We start from the raw sequence: 6,000 nt of genomic DNA on the forward strand, positions 1-6,000 counted from the left end.
AATCAATTCTTTGACTTTGTGTTGAAAATATGATGTCCCATCTATTTCATGTAATTCTTCTTCAATTAAGTGGTTGTTAAAATGTTTCTGTCATTGTCAGTCAACCCTAATCTTCTGTTGCTGCTGGGAGGAGATGTGATCTCTCTCACGTGTATTCTTCGGCTGTGATCCTAGGTATACATGTGGGTTTCACTATCCCCATCAGTGTCAATAAACTTCGCACAAACGTCACCAATGGGCCAGACTGGCTGGATTCAAATAGATGATCTGAAAATACTCAAGTTGAGACAGGAGTTAATGACCTGTCTAGACGCTTGCAACACACATTAATTCTACCCATCAGAAATAAGCTAATGATGTTGTAGTTAAAAGAAAGGCTCTGATCCAATTTCAAAAGATTTACAGGGACAGTTACCATGGCATCAAGAAAGTACACAATTTAATAAGTAATCAAACAGGATATAATTCAGGATGATGAGGTGTAGTTCCACAGACTCTGAAGATACTAAAACCTTAAACCTCAGATTATATTCACAGAAACAATGAGGCCTCCAGACACCCATACATCTTTTTTTTATTCTCACAGGGAAGTGAATATTATTCTGTTTTTATTGGTATGAAAACTTAGCTTAGAAGACGTTCTATAGATTAAAAAGCAACAAACATAATTGATTGAAAATCTGCATTCTCATTGTTTAGTTTTACCATTGTTTCTTTTTTATATACTCAATACCTGTTAAGAAGGTTGTTCTAGCTAGGTGATATTTTTCTCTCTATATTATTCAAATTTTCTTCCCTATTCCAATTTCCTTAACAGGGCAAAATTTCAAATTGTTTTCTATTCTATCTTTTCATTTTGAATAATTACACACTAATAGGCATGTTTTAAAGTATTATAAATAGATAGTATCCATCCTTTATTCAATTTCCCCTAAATATTACATCTTACATAATTGTACTTTATCCTGCCTCAGCTTGGTGGGCCAGACATTGTTGACTTCCCAAGGGAGCAGGAGAAAGGGAGGGAAGGGGAACTTGGGTTGGTATATACAATAAAAAAAAAACTTTTAAAAATAAATAAAATAAATAATAAAAAGATTGAAGAGAAAAATAAGACCACGTAACTCAGTCACAGAGAAATCAAATGCTATTTTTATTAAGGTTTGTTTCCTTATTTTTATACTCCCTTCTGCAACTAAATCATGCTCTCAAAGATAAAAGAAATGATGAGTTATCCTTGTATCTTCCATCTCTATACCAGTATTGACTCCTCAGAAATGTTACTGAATGTTAAGTTGAAATGAATAAATATATATTATGAATACATACAAAATAATTGCATGTTACGTTGAATTTAAGAATTTATACAAAGTATTTATCAGTGTGCATAAATATCACTAGCTTTACGCTCTCAAGGGCATTAATAGAGAACAAGAGGTTCACGGTTGCAAAGTCGTGTGCATTATCATTTATCTGACATTTATCTCTGTGGATATGTGATTTTTTTCAAAATGTCTGTAAAATATTATTTTCACTACCCATATTAAAATTATAATAACATCTTAACAATAATGATAAAAGAAATTGTCACTATAATGCATTAAACTTATTTAAAATAATTCACATATAAGATGTGCCATAAATATTAGTAATTCTCTACCTACTAAAAGAAAAGCAAGATAGAACTTCCTAAGACACACTCTTAAGTGTAGTTTCAACTTATTTAGAAGTAGAAGACGATCATTACTGCAACCTTAATCAAACTCAGGAAACAACTGAGCAGCCGTTCACCGGGGAAAGGGCAAGCAGTATTTAAGTGAATTCTAAACTCGACCTCCGGAGAATTGATTGTGAACTTCGCTCTTGACATGATGGCTAAATAAACAATTACTTATTAACTGCCGCCCGGAGGTACACTTTTTAATCTCCTGAACTAGCGATAAAGCGAAGATTTGATTTGGAGATTTAAAAGCAGGCTAGAGACAATTTGCAGCTTAGGTGAGAAAGTAACTGAAAACAGGGAGGCTGGGGTCAAATGGCAAAAATACAATTTAGTTGTTGACCAAGAAGATGGGCTGAGGAGACATTTCTGAGGCTAAATATGCTTGGAACAGTTTTTCCTCCATAGATGAATGACTGGGCCACTCCTTAATGTCACTTAATGGTTTCCCCTGAAGGCCACCAGTACACCGCTGTGCTCTTGTGTGCTCTTTTCGTGGAGGCAACGGCACTTCCATGCCTTTGTATGTAACACTGAAAATGTTACTGAAATGACAGATATGCTGCTTAAAGTGGTAGACCGGAGTAATGTTTAGCAATCTCAATCACTGGACAGGTTAATCAAAATCCTCTAGGTCAAAAGGTCTCCACCATCAGGATAGAGCTGAGTATCTATCAATGGGTAAAGATATATAGTGAGAAGCCTACATTCTGCACTGGCTAACAAATGTATCCTTCCTTACAAAGGTACCTGATGTGGGAGTCCCCTCTGTGAGTTGCTTGTATTGGTTAATGAATAAAGAAACTGCCTTGGTCTGATAGGGCAGAACTTAGGTAGGCAGAGAAGACAGAACTGAATTCTGGGAGGAAGAAAGCAGAGTCAGAGAGAGGCCATGGATCCGCCAGAGACAGACACTGGGAATTTTACCCAGAAAGCCACTGCCACGTGGCAATACACAGAATAATAGAAATGGGTTAAATTAAGATGTAAGAATTATCCAATAAGAAACTAGAGCTAATGGGCCAAGCAGTGATTTAATTAATACAGTTTCTGTGTGGTTATTTGGGGACTAAGCTAGCCCGGCGGGCAAGACGAACAAGCAGGTCCTCCCTGCAACAGATGCTCACCTTCATTTATAAAGTGGAAAGTTAAATTTTCAATCTCTTGCTAAATTTTCAATCTCGTGAGATTATGAGTATTCAAACCAAAGCAGAGTTAAGAACTTTTTCTGCATCCATACTTATTCTATATTTAGAACCCATGCTTTACTAATTTCAGATAATTGACAATATAGCAATAATTAGCAAAAAAATGCTTTAAATGGACTCTTCAAGGATGTTCTGTACTTACAGAAATACTTCTCCACAAGTCTTCTTTCTATTACTTTTCTAAAGTCCTTCAAAATGCAAGTGTACCATTTTAAGTATAGGATTGTGTCCGTTCTTCTTAGGAGTTCAGATCCAATGAAACTCTCAAGTAAGAACTGGTGAAGAGCTAAGCACATCTTAAAGCATTCTCGCTGTCTCTGGTAACTCATTCTGAGCGAAAAATTCTTAAAATTTCATTACTAAAATAGTATCCAATAATGCCATTGATTTTGTATATTGCAGCCACAAGGGGTAGCAACCCTACAGTGGTTCAATAATAAATGGTCAATAAATGTTTCCTGAGTTTAAAATAGTGCAAAACAAGAGCAACCAAAGTTTTAGAGCCTATTACTGAAAATCAATGTCTTCCTGTCAAGCAGTCTCAAATGTTTTAAATCTTCTTCCACTGATTCAATAAATTGTCAATTATCTTCACTGTTTCTAGATCCCTTAATACACCAATACAGACAAGGATGTTTGAGGAGTGCAGGATCAAAATGTCATATGATAGATACCATTAGATAAGATGTGAAATATCCATTCATATTTCTCCTAATTGTAAAGCAATCCTTTGGAAGGCAAAGTAAAGTAGCAATAAGGTTTGTATATTATTTTCTTCAGTGCTGCTTTGCTTTTATACATCACAAGGCATTGTTATGATGACAAATATTACCACTCTGACAAAAATATGTGTTAGAAATTACCTTAGTGAGGAAATTTCATTTAGGCTCATGGTTTCCAAGATGTCAGTGCATAACCCTTGGCTCCATTGATTCTGGAATTGGTCCATGCTGAGACAGGTCATCAATTACATGGAAAGAAAGTACAGGGGCATGCTATTCACCTTCTACATACAAAAAGCAGAATATGATATGGGGACTAAAGTCAAGATACAACCTTTAAGATTTGTACTGTGTGAACAACTTCTTGCAATAAGGGCCGCCAAGTATGTTTCTAGAATTTTGCAAACTGGAACTATCAACTGGGGCCAAATGTTCTACATATGAGTTTGTGGGGGAAATTTCATGTTCAGGCCCCAATAGAAAGCCTCTCAGAACAAACTCAGCTGTGATTATTTTGAGTTACATATGAATGTTTTCAAAGCCAGAGCACCTTAAACTAGCATGTCACTTAGTCTGTTTCTATGTTTAGGGCTTCTGAAATCTAAACTTTCCTGACATCATTTGCAGCACGTTAAATTTCTTTTACTTGGCACACTATTTATATAAGAAATAGTGAACGGTTGAAAAATAAAAGGCAAAGCAAAGCTTAAGAAAAGAGACACTTGTATTATGAAACAAGAAATTAGTAGGCAAACCAGTGCTAATGAAGTCACTCTGCAGTTCAAACAGGAACCAAACCGACTCCATCTCTACCCCCTACAAAGTTACCTTTAATTCCCTTATTTTCCTATTGATCTTGATTCTTAAAATAAATACATGGAGTGAAAAGTTGGTGAGTAAAGAAGAAAAAGTTTTCCTCCTAGCAAGGATTATCTTTAAAAATATCACAATAGGCTCACACTAGACACAAGAAAGCAAGGACCACATCAGTCTGTCATTTCCACTAACATGTCAGACCTAATATGTGCGTTCATTCCTTCTGTATTTGAGGCATTTGTCCCCTCAAAATCACCACAAAACTTAATAGCTGTTGGGACATCGTTAAGAAGGTCTTTTAAGAAGTATTATGTCCTATCATGGGGATTCCACCTTTAAGGGATGTCTATATGCAGCTATAAAACATATCTACTTTACAGAATAGCTGCAAAGTTTCCAAAACATTGACTTGGATGGATAGATAGACAGACAGACACATAGACAAACAGATAGGCAGATAGACAGATACACAGAAAGACAGATAGATAGTGCTATAGCTATCAACTCTATAGTTCCTCTGCTTGGGAAGTGGCCTTTGAGAGTCCTTCTTCAAACCATGCTGAAAATTTATTGACTAGAACTTTGTAGGATTAGGTTTATTTTTTTTTTAAATTAGACATGTCCCTTTTAGAATGGTACAAGGCAATGTGTTGCCTTGCTAGTTGTCTGTGTTATATAGACCCTTCATCCACTTGTAATCAAGATGGTTTCTGCTAAGCCCTTGAATTCAGCAATGACACAAAAAGTCAGGCTGGATTAAAAGGCAAAAATAATGGAAAGGAGATAGAAAAAATAGAATACACATAAAAATAAGCTTGACAAAAATTCTGAAAACTTTAATAGAATGTACAGAATATTTAATAAGGTAGTAAGGAGAAGGTAAAAGAAACAATTCTTAACTCTTGATCTTTTTGTGTTTGCGAGAATATTCCACCACTTCCCTAAGTCCAACACTCTCAACTATTGCAAACACCGTCTGTGACAACATGACATAGTGCTCATCTAACTCACTTTAATTGAAAAGACTTTTAAAATTTAACACTTTTGCAGGGAATGGACACGTTAACAACCTGTGCATTTTCTGACATTTGACTTAATTTACAGCTCAATGAACTTGTCTCTGACTGTCTGAAACTGACACTTAATATTTATTCTTTTTCACCTCTGCTTCCTGTTAATGATCTTGAACACTAATAAAGTTTTACAAGAGTTGTGACTTCCTGACCAAGCATAATCTCACTCATCAGTGGGAAAGCAGTGAGCACCACACTTGAAACCAAGAGCACACTGAATATTGCAAGAATACGTGTTTTACTTTTAACTCTTCTTTATTATTCTAAATAAACTATTAGAGCTTAAGAAGCTTTGGGACATAACTTCAACTACATATTTATAACAATTTTAACATATATTGCCTTTAGGCTCAAGTTCTAGAATCTATTTGCCAAACTTAGATGAGCTTGATTGTGTAAGACCCCACGAGTCAAGTAACAGCAGAAGGCAGTCACATATAGGAAAATATATTTTTTTTCAA

Source organism: Microtus oregoni, unplaced genomic scaffold, assembly GCF_018167655.1.
Source record: "Microtus oregoni isolate MIOR12 unplaced genomic scaffold, Mior012 000000F_ref0000247, whole genome shotgun sequence".
NCBI lineage: Eukaryota > Metazoa > Chordata > Mammalia > Rodentia > Cricetidae > Microtus > Microtus oregoni.